General features: G+C 34.5%; 1 long non-coding RNA gene across 4 annotated transcripts; it reads left to right on the top strand.

Moving 5' to 3' along the window:
* The first annotated feature begins 4,101 nt into the window (after positions 1-4,101).
* Positions 4,102-16,719, top strand: LOC129322081 (uncharacterized). Of its 4 annotated transcripts, none has more exons than XR_008596175.1 (3): positions 4,102-4,302; positions 4,396-4,437; positions 15,716-16,719. It is a non-coding gene; the product is annotated as an uncharacterized LOC129322081 (long non-coding RNA). The 4 variants fall into 4 exon arrangements; XR_008596173.1 differs by lacking the exon at positions 15,716-16,719 and adding an exon at positions 9,868-10,537; XR_008596176.1 differs by lacking the exon at positions 15,716-16,719 and adding an exon at positions 4,629-5,219.
* Positions 16,720-22,013: the final 5,294 nt, after the last annotated feature.

Raw genomic sequence — 22,013 nt, 5'->3', positions numbered from 1 at the left:
TTTTATCAATACTTTCAAAATCAACAAGATCAGTTGCTTTTCTCTTGTTAGCAACTCTAAAATACACATGACAATAGCAAACTATAAGAATTCATTCATCCAATCTTTATGAATGCAAATAAACACAAAGCTTTAAATAATATACCTATTCTTTAAGCGAAAATTGTAATGAACATATACAAGATTATTCAACCTTTGATGCTCTAATCTATTCCTTTTCTTGGAGTGTATTCTTTCAAAGACACTCCAATTCCTTTCACAACCTGATGAAGATGCAGTTTGACTTAACAATTTAATGGCTAAGTTTTTAACATTTGGACAACTACTTCCAAAATATCGCCACTATTCATCTGCCATATTAAAGATAAAGTTAGTAGAAGAGATTTTACAGATAAAGGTGCAAGATAATAAATATGAAAGATAAATATATAAATCTTTACTTTATCAGGTCACATTGATTTTGCAGATTCAATAGCCAATGGATGACCGAAGCTACCACTCTTTTCTTGATATTGTGTCCCTTCTTGTAAGAACTTGGTCTTATTAGAAGAGACTTTCTTATCTATAACAGTAAGATATCCTTGCATAACCTCTGGCTTTTGAGAAAATTTTTCTTTATCATAAAGAAAGGCAGGATTAAAGACATAAGCAGCTACATGAAGATTCGTCAGAGCTGAGAATCCCACCTTCTCTTAACAATCCTTGTGTAGGGCTTGTACAAATATTTTTTCTTCAAAAAAGTATTCTTTATAGCTTTCCTTGCCCTATACATACCATCATAGACATACCCAAGTGATGGCCTATCATCAGAATCAACAATTCTCAACAATCGATGAGTGGTTTTACAATTTCAACAACAATTTTACAGTCATTCCAAAATTTGTTGTCCAACACAATCATTGTCACATCCTTAGCCTTTCGATCCTTAGAGTATCTAGAGTCCGTAAATGCCTTACTAGTTATCAAGGCTTGTATATCATGCTTGTGCTCATAGATACTTTTCAAAGCAATGAAAGTAGTGGCAAACCGTGTGGCCCCTGGGCAAATAATTTCTACCCAACTCTCTCTTTTCCTCAACCAAGCTAGCAAAAATGCATGGTTATATATGAATTTTGAAACCACAGATACACATGCTGCTAAACTAGTAACAATCTCCATCTTACCTATGTCTGCCAAAATCAAATTTAAGCAATGGGCAGCACAAGGAGACCAAAAAATAAAAGGGTACTTGTCATTTAATAATCTCCCTGTAGCTTTATAATTAGCTGCATTATCAGTTACTAGATGAACAATATTATTCGCACCAGCAAATGCAACCATGTCCATGAATAAATTGCAAAGATTTTGAGCATCCTTAACTATATTTGAGGCATCAACAGATTTAATAAAAACAATTCCTCTAGGACACTAAATAAGAAAATTAATTAACTGCCTATTTCTTTGATCTTGCCAACCATCTGCCATTATAGTACAATCAGTTTCAGCCCAAAAACTTCTGCATTCATCAACTAGTAACTGAACCTCCTTCTTCATGTCTTGCAATATTTTACTTCTCACAGCATGATAATTTGGGGCTTTATAACCAGGACCAATAGCAGCAATACCATCTACCATAGGTTAGTAGTAAATGGAATTCACAGCATTTATTGGAATACAACAATCATATAACCACCTACCAATAGCTAAATCAGCTCTATGCAAAGCTTCTTTACCTGCAAATGCACTTCTTATTCCTGGTTGTGCACTCGAGGTTGTCCTTGGGGCAAAGAACTTCTCTAAAGATTCAGATGCCTTCCTTTTTCTTGATTGAGAAGAACTTGAAACATTTGCTTCAATCACCCTTTCTTGAGACTGTGGAGGAGCCATTTCTTCCATATTTGAATCATTCCCCCTAAATAGACTATCCTCTGTTTCTGTTGGGTTATCTTGTTTTTTTGTTCTCTTTTCCTTAATCTCTTTCAAATTTTCCTCCAATCGAAAGCGAATATCATGAGGCACATTTTTACAACTAATGGCATCTCCTCTTTTCCCAACAAAGTGCTGTTTCATTCTATTAATTCCCCCACCAGCAAATTCCTTTGCACAATACAAGCATTTTAAGCGAGGTTTGCCACCTTCTTTTTTGTTTGGTATTTGAGTGCAATGCTCCCATGTAGGATCTGATTTAGCTCTAATAGATTGAGTAGATGCAGCAGTAGATGCATGATCAGATGACGACATTTTCTACACCTCAACAAGTAAATTAACAAATTAAAAGCAGATAGACAATATGAATATAGCCTTCCTATTTTGTCAATAAACAACTCTTGAGTCTCAAATCAATTAGGATAATATGAATATAATTATAACCATATCCATAGATAAATCACAGAGCAGACAACATAGTACAAGAGTCTTGAATGATTCAGAATTCAAAAAATAAACAGAGCAGATAATAAAAAAAATGTTCATCCATCAACGTTCATTCATTGCTAATTTGTTATTCAAAACCATGGCATTAGATTAAATTGGGCAGAGAGATAGATGAGGGAGCTCACTAGGACTGAGAGAGAGAAAGAGAGAGCGATTAGCGATCAATGAAGAAGATGAAGAATGAAGGATGTTGAGTGTATGACTGTCTCAGTGTGAATGCACAGAGAGGGAAGAGTCTGATTGTGAAGAAGACGAAGATGGTGAATGCACAGAAACGATGTGAATGCACAGAGAGGGAAGAGTCTGACTGTCTCGGTGTGAATGCACGAGAGAGAACAGAGAAGAGACCCACAGAAATGGTGAAGAAGATGAAGAAAGAAGTCCCAGAAATGAAACCCAGAGCTGAGATTTGAGGAGGCGATGTGCGATGAGCCGATGACTGACCAGAACGACAGAACCCACCGGCTACCTTGCGAGATAGAGAGAGAACAGAGAAGAGAAGACTGAGACTGAGACTGAGACCGTGAGACGCTGATGCCTAATTTCTTTCTAACTTCTGAGTCTAGCTGTGATGGTGAGCGGACGAGGTTGCGTGACTGTAGGGAGTACCGGCGTAGGCATTAATGGCTGAATCTAAAATCTAAATTTGAAAGTGAAATCCGAGAGCCGATAGTGATCTGATAACTGATAAGGGTTTTTTTTTAATTTTTAAAATACCAATTTTGCCCCTCCTTTGACCCCCTTCTGACCATTCAAACCGTTCTGGGTTTCGGTTCTTTTCCGGGTTTATAAAACCCGTCTGGTTTCAGACGAGCCAACTTAGGTCAATCGCTCATACGGGTTAATTAGTTGACCTAACCCGCTTTCTTCAACGAGTGACGGTCCGACCGGTCCGATCGTCCGGGTCGGTCCGAGTCTTCAAACCTTGGTTGGAGTAATGGAGTTTAAATGGATGATCCTTGTCATGCCCATTATGCTTTTCAATTAAAATAGAAAAAGCAAATGTCTTCAAATATATCTTCAATTTAATTATATTTCAGGGTTTCATTGTGAGAATATATTATCATAAGCCATTCAGATTAAACATATAAAGATTCCACTTCACAAAAGGAATTGGAAGATGTAATGCCATTATGTTGCCTTTATTTAGTTTTCTGGCTTGACCCAACTTTTTTACTTCTATGTTCAAATCAAGCAAAACCTTTTGAATTTGCCAATGAAGCACGCAAACTTAAAATGATAAATTTTGAATATCAGAATATATATTTATAATGAATTTTATACTATACAAATTAAAATTAGATGGTTCATAGTTTATTTTATTTTTATTTTCACAGCAATTATTTTAATATATAAACAGAAATTTTCATCTAAAAAAGGTTTTCTTTACCTGACCAAAAAAATTTGACCCTACCATATTTTTTGAATTACTTTTTAGTTCTAGATGTAGCATCCATAACCAATTTGGTAGGAGATAGAACTAAAAATTTTTTTTTAATTACATACAATTATTTTATAAATTGTTTATAAAATTTTCAGTGAACTGGACCCAACTAAATTTTTTTACCCGTTTAAATTAGTAAGCCCTTAAACAAAGAGGCCCATTATTTTTTAGCCCAAAAACAAAAATATAGCCCATTTTTTTGCTTTTGTTTTTAAAATTAAAAGGCAATTCTATAAATACAAAGAAACAGAGCTAAAAGAGGAGAGCAACGACAGGATGTCTGTTGGGTGAAACGAAAGAAGAATTTGCAGCTGCATGCGCTTAAGATGCTGGACCGAGGAGATCGATCTGGTGCCAACTTTGAAGTTTCGGATCCAATTGATCGAGTGCCTCAAACGTCGTCGGCGAAGGAGGTATGGGTATCTGATCTGACGACGACACACCATGTACTTTCCTTGCTTTGATCCATGTAAATGTTTGAAGAAATTGACGCTCATGGAAGATGGCAATCTGAATTTGTGTTTTCTCCTTCCTTTTAGCTTTACTGCATTCGGAAGGTGGAGATCTGCTCTTGAGCAGAGGTAGGTTCAATTTCTGATTCATTTGGACAAACGTCCAGCGAGCACATCATTTTGCACTCAATTTCTCAAATCATATTTTCTGGTTGCTGTATTTTGCCTATATGAAAAGTTTGATTTCTTTTTCCCCAAATCATATTTACCAGAATTATGATTTTTATGAGAGATCTGTCCTGTTTGTCTTGGAGGAGTAGAATTAGTAAATTCTGACGAGAAAATTGAGAGCCCACCAAACCATACTGCTCTTGAGAAAGGGCAGTTAAAAAGGAGATGTTGGATGGATTCTTCTTCCATACATCCAAAGCCACAAAGTTGATGGGAGTGTAGGTGATGATGTAGAAGAATGTCCTGTGACGGAATGGCTATATTTAGTAACTTCCTAATCAAAAGCAGAGATTTGGTAGGAATTTTAAGTTTGCAAACACAAAATATCTGACTCTGAAGCTTGAGAAGCTGGGGTAAGATCTTTGAAGCATGCTGAAACCGCATAGTTCCCTGTAAGATTTCCATGCCAAACCAATTTACAGCTCCGTTTAAGGAGATCGGAATATTGGTGAATTGCTGCAAATGAAGGTTGGGGAAGAGGGAGGATAAAAGAGATTGTTTCATTGGTGATAATGGGTTTTTAGATTTTTTTCAAGAGACCAGAAACCTTTGCATTAGCTGGAATGTTTCTCCGTTGTAGAGCTGTCAATAGGTCAGGGCTTAAATGGGCTGGTTTGATAAGCTTGATTACATCTTAGAGCTTCATTTTGCAAGGCTTGACCTTGTGGGCATTGGCCTTATATTTTTTTTTCTTTTTTCAATTTAAAAACCTAAAAAAACATATTTATAATCTTAAAAAGGTTATTACACATAAGATTACATTTAGAAAAATAAATTTAAGTCAATCTACACCACAATAAATATATAAAACTTAAATATTCGAATCTAACATCAAATAGTAATATTAAAACTAACACCAATAAAAATTAGACTTTACTTTTATCATTAGTTAAATCCTGATGAATGAATGAGCGAGGGAGGAATGAGTCTAAGGTTTTCATTTCTTTTAGTTGGATACTTAGTCTTTTATTTTTTAAGATTAAAATTAAAAGAAAAATAATAAAAGGGTTTAAAAGGGTTGGCTCTTTTATTTTCTTTTTCTACCCTAAAGTGGCAGCCTTGTCTTAATTATTTTAAGGTTTAAAAGAGCTGGCTTGATGGGCTTGACTTTAATTAACAGCCCTACTTTGTTGGTTATGTAGAATCTAGAAATGTGAGTTTGGGGGAATGTTTTCTCAATTCCCAATTCTCCATCTCAGCTTTTTGCAACCACATTAGCACAACTTAGTATTCCTTTCCAAATCCATGATAAGTTATGAGGCTGCCTGATCGCTTAAGGGTTTGATAAATCAATAATATGTTTCCTTCTTAGAGTAAGTGCAACTGGTATGAACTTAAATACGGATGCTTTTTGTGAAAGTTACCTTTATAGTTTACATTTTTCTGTATATCAAATTAATATGTGAAAATTTATTAAAAAGTCTATCTAACACATCAACAGTGGTTGGATCATGTAGACGGATGTATGAGATTCAATGTTTAAACCTTGTGAATAAAAAAATAAATAAAATTAGGAAGATACCATGGGGGCAGGTTTTGTTCAATAGACCCAGAGATCCTGTATCTCTTGGGACGATATTGATCCAAGTTAACCAGATATCTTTAAGCATATTAACATGGTTTACACTCATGGATTGGGATCAAATTCTTTCTGACGCAGAGGTTTCTCATTGAGGCAAGTGTAGAACATGCCTGAATTTTCATATAATAGAAGTAAGATATTACCGAGTCAAGCTTTTAGGAGAAACGAGAGAATGTGTGAGAGAGAAATTAAAAAAAATACTGATTTTATTTCTTAGATGAAAATGCTTGCAAACTCTTGTAGACACTCAACAAACTCTTAAACAAGCTATGACTAATATCATAACTCAAGCTTCCTTTTATAGATAAAGAGAGGAGAAAGACGATATACAAGTGAGAACAATAGATTTGACAAAAGTGAAAACAACTTTTGACAAAAGTAAAAGCAACTTTTGACAAAAATTAATGTAATTTTTGACAAAAGTTAGAAAATAAAAGCAAAAGCTACTTTTCTAAAGGTGACTTATTAAAAATAAAATCATATTCTCACACATGATTAGAAGATGAGGCTTCTTTATCTCATATGCTTGTAGATGCACTCTTGATTAGATGACAGGTTAGAGTATTTGCTTTCCTTTGTTTTAAAGTGCCATGCTAAGCTCTTTTTTTTTCCCATTGTGGTTCTTTGTCTTCTTGTTCTTTAAATTGTTATAAAGTGAAAAAATATCTTGCTTTAGGAAATTGTTAATAAAATTCAGATTCTATCTTGTATGGATCTTAGCTTTCTATAGGAAAGGGTTTATGACTGTGGGGTTACTTGGTTTCACGAGTTAGGAACCTTGGTTCCATTTATATAGAATATTCATGCTTCAACACGTGGCATAGAAAAATTCAGCTTTCACTCTAGCTACTACCATTTTGTGATAAAAATGGACGACATGTCGTTTCCAAAAATCATTGACCAAAACAAAAAAGTACTCCTTAAAACTCAACTCTTTGGATGAAAAAGCTAGTTTTCCCGCTATAAATCCATGGTTTGATACATAAAAGGAAACCATAAAACCATTGCAAACTATGTTACCAAACTATAACAAAAAGTCCTATCCCATTAGGTGAGGTTGGCTATATGAATTGTATGATGCCATTGTATTTTATCATTTAACAAGCTTTTAGGAATATTATCAATTAAGAGATTTTAGTCAACAACTTTTATAGGTATTATCTATGGCTTACCCTACTTGATTAGACCCTTGATGTCATTGTATTTTATCATTTAACAAGCTTTTAGGACTATTGTTAATTAAGAGATCTTGGTCAATAACTTCTACTGGTGTTATCTTTGGCCTACCCCACCTGACCAGACCCCAGAAAAAGATCTAACTCATAACACCTTCTCATCACTAACCCCTTTTTATTTTTACCATTATACTCAGGAAATTAATTTTTCTTCTTAATTCTTGTTTCACATTTATTCCTAAAGTCCACCAATTAGCTAAAAGAAGCTTGTTCTTTTGGCTAAACCTCGTCCAAAAGACCCAGACCCACCCTCAGCTTGATTACTTTGACATTCAAACTTCATATCAGGCTATTCCTTATGTTTGAGGTCTTATCCTAGAAGAAGCCATGTGATATATATGGTCTCTCTCAGCCTTGTACTCGTGCATTTGCTGTCCCACCTTTACTTATTTACCATTATCTTTGTGATAAAAATAATGAAGGGTCTAAACTCTGGAACTTCCTTGAATGGTTGTCATCATTATCATGGTGGTGCAAAGAACTTTACCAAGTCATTGAAACTTTTGACTTGTAGAAAGTACCTTTAAACAAGCGAAAGATTTACTCCATTTTCATTGTCTACTGTCCCTATAACTTGAATCAACATGGAAATCTCTATGTTGTTAATCGACATGAAAAAAAAGTTTTAACTAAGTTAAAATATTTTTTATGTGATCTAAACAATTTTATAGGCACATATTCAGATCTTAAGTGTACTCCAATTGGTCCAATTCCTTCCTAGCTTGTCATCTCAGATGATCTTCCAGCCCCAAAAATCCATCCAGCATAATGGGTTGTAGATGTTGTTCTGAAGCATGGATATTCTACATGGATGGACTAAAGTTTCATAACTCATGAGACTTGGTCGTCCCAAAGTTGGGAAATCCTTCCTCCAAAAAGTCAGGATTTGTGCGAGATAGAATTTCAATTTTATTAACAGTTTTCTGAAGTAAAAGATCCTTGCACTCTATAATAGTTTGAAGAACAAAAAGATAAAGAAGCACAATGGAAAAAGGAGAGCTTAGCATGGTAATTTAGAAAAGAGGAAAGTAGGTACTCTAACCTCTCATTTAATCAAGAGTGCGTTTACAAACATTTAAGATTTAATCAAGAGTGCGTTTACAAACATTTAAGATAAAGCAGTCTTATTTTCTAATCGTGCTTGAAAATCTGCTTTTATTTTTGACAAGCCACCTTTAGAAAAGTAGCTTTTACTCTTAGTTTTTAGCTTTTGTCAAAAGTTGCATTTGCTTTTGTCAAAAGTTATTTTAGCTTTTGGCAAATATACTGTCCTCACCTATATGTTCTCTCTCTTTATTTATATATATATATATATATATATATATAAAGGAGCTTAAGTTATGATGTTAGTTTTGTTTAAGAATTTGTTAGAGTGTTTGAAGAGTCTATAGGCATTCTCAATTGAAAAATAAAATCAGTGTGTTTTTTATGTCTCTCTCTCTCTAAAATTCTTTCCTTTCTAAAAAGCCTGACTTAATAATATTTTACTTTTATCATACAGAGATTCAAGTATATTTTACCCTTACTTTTATGAGGGACTTGTGTATTAAAAAGAATAAATTTAACCTGGCTCTCAACTCTTTCTTGCACTCTTGCCTCCTAGCCTTTGATTTGATCTATTGGTGTGTGACACATGTTGACACGCATCCTGTGGAAGGATTGCCTGACTCACCGAATCTAAATCCCTCTTCTCCACCTTCCGTCGGTAGTGGTTCAGATATGCTTCTTAATGGAACTTTGATCAATCGAGTCCTCATTGGACAAATGATTTTTGTGGAATGAATTGGTTCAAAAGAGGCATTTTGAACTTTTTATTGTTATTTGTATCTGATTAAATATTAAAAAAACTATATTATCATTTTTCTTAAAAATATACCAAAAGCTTGGGAATGAGGTTGCTGAAAATGAGACCAGAGGAACAGACATTCGGAACCAGAATTTTTTTTAATGATTTATGCCTGGGAGTGTTTATTTCAAAGAAAGGCTTTAATAAGATATGAATATGAGAGCTTCTATATATATATATGTTAAAAATGTTTTATGATATGATGAGTGGTATCTACTGACTAGCGTGTTTTAGAATTGCTCCTATACTTGTACGTTTGGCAACACATTACACACACGCGCACTGAGACATGTAGCCCAACACGTTCCATCGAAGATAAACATCATCTAGTGATTACTTTTATTTCCACGATTATTACATATATTACATGTATCAATCTAAAAACATAAAAATAAAAATGATTACACGAGTTAATTTCTATAAACAATAAGTTATTCACACATTAGTCCTTTTGATTGGCATATGGGAAAAACCAACGTGTAAAGAATTTACTTTTTTTTTTTTTCAAAATTAACTCGTGTATTCACATATTTTCAAAGTCTAACTAACTGACAACCCTACTGCCAAATTAAACAACATACAAAAGTACAAACTACAAGGCAAAATATAAATCTCCATAACTCAAGGTTGTGGCCTTGCTGCTGATACGGGGATTTTATTGGTAGGTACTCAACGTGATGTAAGTCTGGAGGCATGCCTGACTCTGTGACTTCGATGAGTGTCGGGACCCAATTTTCACACAAACATTTTTTACATTAACACACACACACACACACACACACACACACATCCATGCTCTATACTACAAGGAGAGAAATACAGAGCATCACTATATGGATGATCACATATGAGAATATATATGGATGAGGTTTTGGCAAAGGAATGTGAAGGAGGAAGGTAGGGTGAGGAATAAGAGTATGGAGAGAGCAGAAGCAGAAGATATGAGAGAGAGAAGGAGACAAAAGCTTGCAAGCTTGGGATGCTGACGACGAAGGAACAGTGAAGTGGAAGAGCCGAAGAAGGAGAAGTTGATGGAGAGGACGAAGGCGTGGAACACTGAAGGGTCGTGTTCTGAGAAGATGACCGTTGGAATAGGGTTTCCATTGACCTGTTTGTATGGTAATTGAGAGAGGCATATAACCGCTGCTAAAGATGTCAGTAAAATCGAAAACTCTAATGGCGTCTTCTTCTTCTTCTTCTCATTATTTCTGGCTTCTTCCTCTTCCATGTCCGAAACAAACTGCCGATCAGGATTTCTGCTATCATGGATGTATTTATATTTCCAGATCAAACGCGGAATTCAGAGCAAAGTCTACATTCTGTTAGTCTTCTCCTCCAAGTAACTTCCTGGCAATTGCTTGGCGTCCTGTCTATCGAGTTTTAAATTGAAGAGGGAGTCAAATAATTAAAATCATTTTAAAATAAATTTAAGGTTAAAGTATATTTTTAATTCTCTAATGTTATATAAAGTTTTCAACTTAATTTTTTAATTTTATAAAGTGTATTTTTAATCCTTTAATTTTAATACTGTTAGTTTTAAAAGATTGATTTTTCTGAGAATCATTGTTATTTTAAAAAATTAAATTTAATAAGTCAATATTGAAAAATGTTTTGTCATTATTTAAAAATTTAATGAAAGATTTTTTTTAATTAAATTAATAGTATTAGGATTAAAGGATTAAAATAAAATTTTGTATAAAATAAAAAAAATAAAAGTATATTTTAACTTAAATTTAACTGGATCCGTCTGTTCAATCAACTATGAGAACCAATCATAGTCTGGTCTAGTGCATGGTAGTAAACCAGGGTATCTAGAGCCATTGTACTAGTCAACGACGCGGTGAAAATCATAAATTTAAAAAAGTTAAGTAGTAAGAAATTGTGAAAAAATGAGTTAATTAATACCTCATATTTTAATAGAATTATTAATATATTATGCCCTCCGATTGCTATCTCAAAATATAAAATAATTTAATAAAAATAAGATTTTATTATTAATATTTTTTTAATATTAGTACTTTTTTAAGTGAAGAGAGAATGAAAATAATTATAGTGTTAATGATTACTCTTTCTAATTTAAAATATAATTATTTTTTTAATTAATTTTGGTTCAAAATATGAATAATTTAGTATATAAAAAAATTTTACCCCTTGTATTTATTAACTTAAATATTTATATAAATATCTTTTTCACTCCTTGTAAAGTGCATTATTAATTGGAATTAGAAGTAAAAAAAAAATTAATATATATTTTATAGAGATAAAGACTTTATTAATATATGAATTTTTTTGTAAAAACTATTCATATTTTGAATGGGAGGGAGTAAGTATATAAATTTAAAATTATATTAAATAAGATGTATCTTAAAAATTTATATTTTTATTTTAAAAAATAAGTTTATAATGTATTATTATTAAATTTTATTATTGTGCATAATCTTATCAAAACTTATAAAATTATTTGAAAGTCCACGGCGTAATGGATACGCCTGATGGTGTCTATCAACTAGCCGACAGGGACATTGAAGTCATACGCGTGTTTATTAGATGACTTGGGAGGCAAGCAATTGGGAACTGATTAGATATTTGTAGAGAAAAGTCTGATTAGCTATTCTCCCCAAATAATAATGTCAAAAATTGACGTCTCATCCTAATCCACTCACCCTAAGTGATGTTTTTAAAATCCTTGGATATTAAATTAAAAAAATAATTTATGATTCGTATAGTTAAACCGTTAACATAATAATTAAATTAAAATATATATATATATATAATAATTTAAATATAAAAAATATATATAAAATTATTATTTAACTTAAAAAAATTAAATATTTTAAATTTATCATGACTTAACAAGACATATGATACAATATAATATTAAATAATTAAAAAAGTAGTCATTTTTTTTTAAATTTGATAAAAAATAATTTTTTTTTAACAGTCCGATTTTTGAAAAAGTAAATTCAGTTCTCAGTTTGATTTTGATTTTCGATCCGATCGTCGGTTCGAAACGACTCAAACTGACTCAACTCCTAAAATAATTTTTTTTTTAAATCAGATCAAAAATCAAACCGGTCGACGGTTCGACCGTTCGGTCCAGTGCGGTATTCCAAGCAGTGTTTTGATAATCGAACTGACCTGTCGGTCGGATCGATTGAACCGTCGTCTGGGCATGAAGACGGCTCAGGTTAGCTCGTTGGATTGTTTTGAGCAGCTTTGGACCAGATGGTTTTTAGAGAGCCGAAATTAGACGGGAACCTGGAGCAGGTTGAAAGCGGTTCCGGCGGGTCATTGGGTATAAGGTTTGAAAAAATTTTTGATGCCAAAAAAATCCTTCATCCATTCTACCAAGTTACCTCGCGTGCGACGCCGTCGATCTGGGAGATTGAGATGGGGAGACTCTTCTTCATTCAGTCTGAGACTGAGACTCTTACTTCTCTTTTCTGTGCGACGTCGTCAGTCGAAGCTTTTGCGGAAGAATCTTCGTTTGTGCTTTCCTTCTTTTGTTCTTTCATTTTGATTTGAGATCGTGTTCTCCCAAGCTTCGAATATGAACTTAGTTTTCAATCTGAATCTGCAACTCGTCTTCTTCCTTCATCCAACCTATAAAGTCCTTTCTTCATCGTCTTTCCCTGTATCAGCAATTCGTTTTGAATCTGAAAGTAAATTCTTTTCTTTGATCAATGATCTGAAAGTAAATTCTAAAACTGGTTATTTGTTCTTTTTGTCAACTGTCAAAGTGAGGGATTTATTGATTTTTGAAGGGAAAGAATAATAATTGTTATTTAGAATACCTGTTTGATGCTAAGGATTTGTGGTTTTATTGTGTTAATAACTTAACATATCATGATATTTTATCAAATTAATGTTTTATTTCTTTTATAAATATAAAAAGGCACATGTCCGGTTAGCTGGTTCTGCCAGGCCCCAAAAAAATGACCTAAAGATTGACCACCCAGGCCAAAAAAAAAAAAAAACAAAACTGAGGGCTCGAGAAGAAAAGTGGAAGAATAATAGTGAAGAATATTGAAGAGAAAAGAACAGCATAAAAGGGAAAAGAAGAAGAAAAATACAAATGTTCTTCATTTTGAAAAGTCAAGCCATGCACCCTTCTTTTGTCAGATGGCGATGTCTCACAGCATTTTACCATTTTCTCCTCGCCTTTGTGAGTCTGAAGTGGGGTCTGCGGTGAAATGTAGTTAAGGTCTCGTTTGATATGATGGAAGAGTTTTTGATGAAATCGAAATCGAAATTAAAATTAAAATCAAAATTAAAATCAGAATAGAATTGAATTATAAATGTATGTTTGGTATGAAGATAGAATTTAAATATAATATTAATAAATATATGTATTTAAAATAAATAAAAACCAAAATATCCTTATAAAAAAAATAAAAACTTAGTTATCATGATGGAGTATGTATGTGGGGCATTTATAATAATTCCATAGAATTGTGACAATTTCATCATGATAAAGATGAAATTAAATTTTAAGTATTTTGATAAAATTAGAATCCATAAAAAATTAAATTCATGCATATCAAATAATTAAAACCATAATTTCAATTTAAATTTCATTTCAATTATAAATAAGGGACAGCGTTTATGTATTTGGCAGACGAGAGAAGAGGAAAGAACCTTTAAATCAACGGTCAAGATTGTTTTTAAAAGATAAACGGTAATGATTGTTTATTTTGTTCTTTATTGACAAGTAAAAATGCTGGCAGGCCATCGCTTCCCAATGCACACTCTCTCCAACACATCATCACATGTTGCCTTTTAGAGTCCCAACTTAAAAAAGGCGCCAGATTTACATGTACTTTTTAATTAAAATTAAAATTGCACTTTTAATAATATTGTAAGTTGTTGTATTTTAAATTATAAATTTGAAGCGTGAGTGGGCAAATGCCTCCACTCAACTGAGTAAACTTTACAAGTATGCATTATAACTTTTGAAAATATGCATTCACTACACAAGTAGAAGTTTTCCCTTAGGGTAAACATGAGCGAGACGGTGAGTGAATCCTAGGGCTAGGTCAATTGTGAGTGGTGGTGGTCCGCTGGGTGTTTGAGATAAGTCAACTTCTGATCATCTGATGACGGAGGAGATGGATGCGTTGGATAGGAGTGTGCACAATCCCAACCTTAAGTGGTTAACAGAGTTATAACAGTGGAAATAATGCTAAATCTCCACAGTTCTCTTAATAAGGCTTCACTGTTGGGACACCCAAACGTCTCTCTTCTAAGTTTGTGATTAGAAGGTCTAAATATCATTTGTTTAGGCTGTAGTCGTTTTGGTCATAGCAAAGAGCAGTGTCTCTTTTTGAATCCCCCACCGACTCCAGTGTCATCACCTCAGGCTGGTTAGGAAGGGAGTCAAGAGGATACTCCGATGGCTACCGATCACACCCCAGGCAACGCAAGCGGAGGTAAGAAATAACTTTGAGCAAAAGATAAACATACCCCTGGAGGAGGAGCTCGGTTAGTGGATGTCGTCACCATGGACGACTAACTCGAGGTATCCGAAGAGAGATAACAATTACAGCCCCAACAGTGAACCGCCAAAGCAGGTTTATTATTATAAGTCTCAAAGCATAATAAAAGAGCAGTTAGGCTTACAATCCTCAAGATTTGTTGTGTTGGCTGATGATACTATCGAAACGGATGGGTCATAAAGGGTGACTAGTAATGTCAAATTCTCTCGAGCTCTTGAGATGAGTAGAAGACTGGGAGCATCCATTACTAGGGGAAACGACAAAATGTAGAATGAAGGGGTGGAAGGATAAAATGCTGAATCTTGCGTGTAGAACCACTCTTATCAAATCTATGATTTCAGCCATGCCGAGCTACTTTATGCAGACAATGCTTATTCCTAAGAAAGTTCTCAATGAGACTGAGCAGTACAGATAGAGGTTTTCTGTGGGGAGATGCACCTGAGTGTAAGAAAGTACATTTCATGGGACAAGGTTGAGGCGAGTAAGTGGAGCAGAGGCTTGGGAGTGAAAAATCTAAGGAAGCAGAATGAAGTTTATATTATGAAGCTTTGTTGGATTCTAGTTACTCAATCGAACAAGTTATGGGCGCAGGCTATGAAGGAGAAATATCAGCGTGGGGCTGGCTCAATCCTACTAGTTATAAAGAAGAGCTTTAATTCTCTTACGTGGATTGACATATTAACTGTTGGGGATAGTTTTCTAGACAGCCTGGGTACTAAGGTTGATCCAACAACAAATACTCGATTTTGGGTGGATGTGTGGTCACCTATTAACTCCAGTATCATTGATTGTGTTTCTAATCTGGTGAGGTTGGTTGATCTTGAAGAGAAGGTAACAGATTATTTGCTTCCTTCAAGGCATTGGGATAAAACGAAACTGAACATCCTACTACCCACTGGAATAGCGAACAGTACTATTCGCACTCGGCTTGGATTTAGTCTTTGTGAGAGAGAGTTTTTTATTTGGAAATACTTAGCATGGTTATTTCTCCACTCTGCCTACTCTTTTCTTCTTGCAGGTACTAATTGAACTAGGACATTCAGTTGGAAATGCATTTGGAAGCTTCAAGTGCCAGAGAAAATGAAGTTTTTACTTTGGTTGATGGTGCATGAAGCTATTCATACTGCTCAACTTAGACACCGAAGAGGGCTCCCGGAGTCAAACTCTTGCACACTTGGGTGAGCTTGTGTTGAAGATGAGCTTCATCTATTCTGGAATTGCTGGTTGGCTGAATCTAGGTGGCTACAATTAGTGTCTAGTGACAAATGGCATGATTTTAAATGTGGAAATATTACTCGGTGGCTGCGGTGGAATCTGACTAATGAAGTTGGAGCTCAACACACAAGGCAATTGTCTTGGAAGATTCTTTTCTCCTACATGTGTTGGGATATTTGGATTGAGAGATGTAGGCTGTTGTTTTGGTAAGGAAGACGAAGATCCTAATGTAAATGCTCTAACTACACTGTACAGAGCTATGCAAGATAGGAAGATGATTTTTTGTTCAAATATGATTGCTCATGTAAAGGGAAACTCTACCAATGGAATTAACCATAACTTATTTGATGTTCGGATAAAGGTAGATAGATAGTGTGGATAATTTAGAAGGAATTCAGATTGGAGCATTGGTCGTTAGACTCAGAGATCATGCGTGGGAGCCGGGCTGCTTTCAGAAGGAAATTCACACCAACATGGAAGTAGCTGCTTCAAAGATCCTTTGTCATGGTCTTCATCATTGTTGGGTTAAAGGAATAGTGTGTAAGTAGTCATTAATTGTGCAAAGCTCTTTAATCTGTTGACTAGAGATGCAACTTGGGTTCAAAGTGGGCAGGATATTGCTTCTTTTTCAGAAGTCCCATGAAAGATTGGAACGTGTTCTTTTTCTTGTCAAGCTCCTTCTGTGTATATTAGTGAAATTATTAGGTTAGGCCTGATTAGTAATCATTCTTGTGAGTCCTTTTATCATCAACCCCTTCTCATGTAGGGGGGGTTAGATTTTGAAAGTTTGCTGCTCTTTGTTTTTTTCTTGTTTTGTTTTTAGTTGCATTGTGTTTCTGTTTTTAGTTAATATATTTTGATCCCCTTTTCATTCAAAAAAATATAAATTTTTGTTCATGTGTGCATTTTTTAGATTTATTTTTATTATTTATCTTTTGATTATTTAAATTGGGCATGAATTAAATTGCGTTACTAGTATATATGAAATTGACATAAACAAATATTACAAGATATATTAGAGCATGCATAACAATATATGAACAAATATTGATTAAATTATTTTGTATTCATGTATATTATTTAAAAATATTATTTTAATTTAAAATGGTTTTACCAAGATCCAGTCACAATTCAGTAAACCAGTATTTTAACCGGTTTAATATTTGGTTTGGTTCTAATGACATTGATAAAATGTCATATGCTCACCAAATAATCGCTGAAAATTACTGTCAATTATTATATAGTTATATAATTAATAATAACTTACGAAATATAATTGTCAAAGCCATATATAAATATGTGGTAGTTGTATAGGTTTTTTTTAATATTTCAAATTGAAAAACGCAACTAATTTATCATCTTTTTTTTTTTTGGGTAAAGAACTAATTTATCATCTTTAACATGGAAGATTGAAAAGAAAAAGACTTGTTTAACTAGTAGGTTATTACTTATTATAGAATAATAAAGATTCATCTTCCACAATTTTTCAAAGCCAGTGGGAAACAGTGGGGGATAGTCTCTATTGTATGATTAAAGGATTTGGCTTGGTAATCCTTTAGACCCCTCATTGAACCGTACTTTAATAGCTCTTATTTCAAAAATTGATAAGCCACAATACTTGCGTGAATTCCGCCCTCTTAGCCTCTACTTTGTTGCGTATAAGGTTACAACCAAGCTCTTAGCTAATTGTATTAGTCTTGTGTTGTCGGAAATTGTAGCTCATTTCCAATCTTACTTCTTTCGAAATAGAAGCATTATTGATAACATTGTCATAACTCAAGAGGTTACGCATTCTATGTGCAAGAAGTCTAGGAAGATAAGTTGAATAGTAATTGTTTGCATTTAAATTGTGAATTTTGAAGCTTAGGCTCAACTTAATTTAATTGGCTTTAAAATAATTAAAGAAAATATTTATGATGTCTTAGCCACTAAAACAAGATTATCTACACTCCACCTATGATGAGTGGTTATGATAGAGAAAATATTTTCTAAATTCAAGAAAACTGACGATTATAAAGCTTGGATATCAAGCCGAATCATCTATAAATAGAGGAGTACTCTCTCAACAATGGAAATCTACATCAACAAATTTCCAAACTCCATATTTGCCACTTTAATTTAGTTTTTTCTTTTATTATGTAGTTTTAGTCTTTATTTTTCTGTTGTACGGCTAGCATAGCTCATCACCTCTTTTTTTAATTAATGTCTCTTTGCTTCCCTGCATCTACATTAATTTTTCTTATTTTGCATTCTCACATCCGGGTAAACTATGGTAAGGGAGCCTGGGTTCCTCGTGTTTGATTAAAAGTCAGATTCTTCCATTCTTTTGAAATCCTGCATCTTTGGCATAACTCGCAACATCACGCCTGATTGTTTTTTTACAAACTATTTTTGGCAAGCCCGATGGGACCCATGTGAAAGGAATGCCTAGAATACGTAAGGATTAATATGCTATTGGAAAGAATGGACTTGAGTCTTACAACTCAAAGAACATAGTTGCACACGTAGAACGTGAAGTACAAGCTAACGAGAGGTAAAGAGTTCTATTGCAAACTTTGAAAGATGGGTTAACGAACATCTCTGCTATGTTGTCTAAATTGTCACAAGAGAAAGCTCCAATTGGCTCGCACATCTAGAGAATAGATAGACTCGAGAGGCAGTCTCTCAAAGTGCCTTTTGACTAGAAGATCAATAACGAGGACCGCTATAACATCCCTCAAAGGATAAATGACAGGTTTAATTTAATAGCAGGCTTGTTCGGCCACAAGGGCCAAAGCTATTGGGACTAGCACCACAAGGGTTGAAGTTATAAGGGCCGCAACCAAAAGGGCTGAAATCACAAGGGCCACAGCCATAGGGGCCAAAGTCAGAAAAGTGAGCTTTGTAAGGGCCCATTCCACAAGAGTTCTCTCCTAAAGAGTTCTCTTCGCAAGGGTAAAAGTCATAAGGTTGAGCCCTGTAGCAATTATGTTTTACAAAGTCAGTCCTTAAAGTCTAAAAAATTTGAAGGGCCAATTCTAAAATTAGTTCTTGATATCCCAAACCTTGAGAAACTTTATCCTAAGCCAGACCATATGGTCCTTAATCCTCAATCATAAGGGTGCCCTTCAAGAAAAGTACCAGATCAACTATCAATTAGAACGAGAATGAGTTGGTCCTTTAAAACATATCCATACAAAACTAGCCTACGAAGGGTTTGGCCAATTTGTATGCGGGGGACATTGTTTACATCCAAATTGTGACTTTGAAGGCTCAAGCTCAACTCAATTTAATTGGCTTTAAAATAATTAAAGAAAATATTTATGAAACCTTAGCCACTAAGACAAGATTGTTTATACTCTACCCATGATGAGTGGCTATGATAGCGGAAGTGTTTCCTAAATTCAAGAAAAATAGCGATTATGAGGCTTGGATCATCTATAAATAGAGGACCCCTCTCTCAACAATAGGCATCTACATCAACAAATTCTCAGACTCCATGTCTGCTATTTTAATTTAGTTTTTCCTTTTATTATGTAGTTTTAATCTTTATTTTTCTGCTGTACAGCCGGTATAGCTTGCCATCTAGAGTTGAGAAACGGGCAGGCTCGGCCTATATGGGCTCGGCCCTTATAGGCCTAAGCTCGAAAGCTCAATTACCCCAATTTCATCCAAAAGTTTAGGCACGCCCTTATTCAAAGGGCTCAGGACTGAGCCCATAAGCCCATTTAAAGAAAAATAAAATAAAATTTAACATTTTAATTTACTTAGACTATTCTAAAATTCAAGATACATCAAACCAAAGTCTCACATAATTTAAAAAATAAGCTCAAGATTTAGAAGTCTAAATAAGATAAAGACAAAAGTCATCATCAATGCTAATCAAGATCTCCCTCATCATCATCCACAAACAAAATGTTATTTTCGACTCTGTCACAGGTCTGAGAGTGAGAGAGTAAGAGACTGAGTATGAGTGTGTTGCATAGGGTTTCTTTGAAGGTTGAAAGTTCAATCCCAATTCAGCCATTCGCCAAAATCCAACATAGAAGCAAAAAAAAAACTAAAATAAAAGTTACACGGGCTTGACGAGCCGCTCGGGCCTAAGTCCTTTTCTAGGGCTTAAAAGGGCTGAGCTTCAAAGCCCAGTTATCTTAAAAAACATTAAATTTTTAAGCCAAAATCCTTATTAAAAAGAGTTTAAACGGGTGGCCTACTAGGCTTGGCCCTTATTCCCAACTCTACTGCCACCTCTTTCTTTAATTAATGTACCTCTACTTTCCTACATCTACATTAATTTTCTTCACTTCACATTCTCATATATGAGTAAACTGTGGTAAGAGAGCTCAATTTTCTCGCATTTGATTAGAAGTCAGGTTCTTTCTCGTGACACCACGCCTGATTGTTTTTTATGAACAGCAATCAAGATTGATCTTGAGAAGACTTTTAATATACTAGGTTGGGACTTTATTGAAGATACCTTGGTGATGCGGGATTCCCATACACAGACTTATCATGAACTATATCACCCACTCTTCTGTGCAAATTTTGTGGAATGGTAAACCTTCAAGTACCTTTGCCCTTATGAGAGGCATCAGGTAGGGTGACCCCCTCTCACCCTACCTCTTTGTTTTGTGTATGGAGAGACTATCTTGAGCTATTACTATCTTAAGCATTAAACTTTTAGGTTGAAGTTATTTCTAAGGTGCTAAAACAATTTTGTGACTCCTTTGGGCAAAAAGTTAGCTGGACAAAGACTCAGATATACTTTTCAAAAAATGTCAGCCATAGGCTTGGACATGCCATTTGTACTAAACTAGGTTTCAAACGCACTATCACCCTTGGACGCTATCTGGGTGTCCCCCTCATTAATGGTAGAGTTGCTTCTTGAATGTATATATCTTAGACAGGCTACAACAAAAATTATCAGGATGGAAGAGCCATACACTCTCCTGTGTTGGATGAATCACTTTAACCAAGTCAGTCCTTAGCTCCATCCCATCATACAATATGCAAAGTACCTTGCTATTTCAAACGGTAAAGCAATAGAGAAATTGATCAGGAAGTTTATTTGGGGATATAATGAAGAAAATAGAGGAAATGGACTGACCTTTGCCAACCTTTGCTCAATGTTTGATGTGGCTTACTCAATTTGGAAGCTCAGAATAAAGCCTTCATATCTAAGCTTGCTTATGAAATCGTTTCTCAACTTAATCTGCTATGGGTTCAGGTCTTGAAAGGGAAATACAGGCTAACTGATAGGTGCCCCCGAGATATTAGTTGACGAAATTGCTCTTCTCTTTGGAGGAACATCACAAATGCTTGGCAAGATACGATTATGCATGTTAAGTGGAATCCTGGAAGCGGAAGCAATGTCAAATTTTGGTTTGATTATTGGATTGGAGACTCAAGCCCTTTAAAACTCCTTGCTTTGTCTAACTTATCAGCCTCAGATTTGAATATGCCCATAACTGATTTTTTGGATGATGTGGGTCAGTGGCGCTAGTCTCTGTTTCAACACCTTCTTCCTCTATATATACTCTGAGATATTGTAGCAACCCATATCAATGTGAATGATCAGGAGCAACCATCATGTTTTTGGAATCTCACGGCCAATGGTGAATTTACCATCAAGTCTTTTTACAAGAATTCTCTATACCTGGACTAGAATGAAGCTGATATGAAATAGAAACGGGTCTGCAAATTGCCAGTAGCACAGAGAGTTAAAACTTTTATATGGCTACTTCTCAAAGGTAAATTACTTACTAATGTTGAGCGTTATAGAAGCAATATGTCGTTGGACCAGTCTTGCTTCTTATGTCCTGGATCTGAAGACTCCATCGAGCATGTCTTTAAGAATTGTCCACTTGCTATTACAGTCTGGAAAAAAGCTTTGCCAATGGATATGTTTATTGACTTCTATGGGACTAATTTGGATAACTGGTTTCCAAACTCTTGCAGAATAAGAGGATCGATGTTTCTTGGAAAATTGGGTTTAGTGTTTTATGTTGGAAAATCTGGGAAGCTAGAAATCTTACAATTTTCATTGATGAATCTTGCACTCCTGAAGGTGTCCTGCGCCAAGCTCACACTATTGTTGATCATACCATCAAAACTTTTGATCT

This window comes from Prosopis cineraria, unplaced genomic scaffold, assembly GCF_029017545.1.
Source record: "Prosopis cineraria cultivar Desert tree isolate PC_DT_omini unplaced genomic scaffold, ASM2901754v1 PC10, whole genome shotgun sequence".
NCBI lineage: Eukaryota > Viridiplantae > Streptophyta > Magnoliopsida > Fabales > Fabaceae > Prosopis > Prosopis cineraria.
Note: the sequence above shows the minus strand (reverse complement) of the source record. Positions and strands in the feature narration are given on the sequence as shown.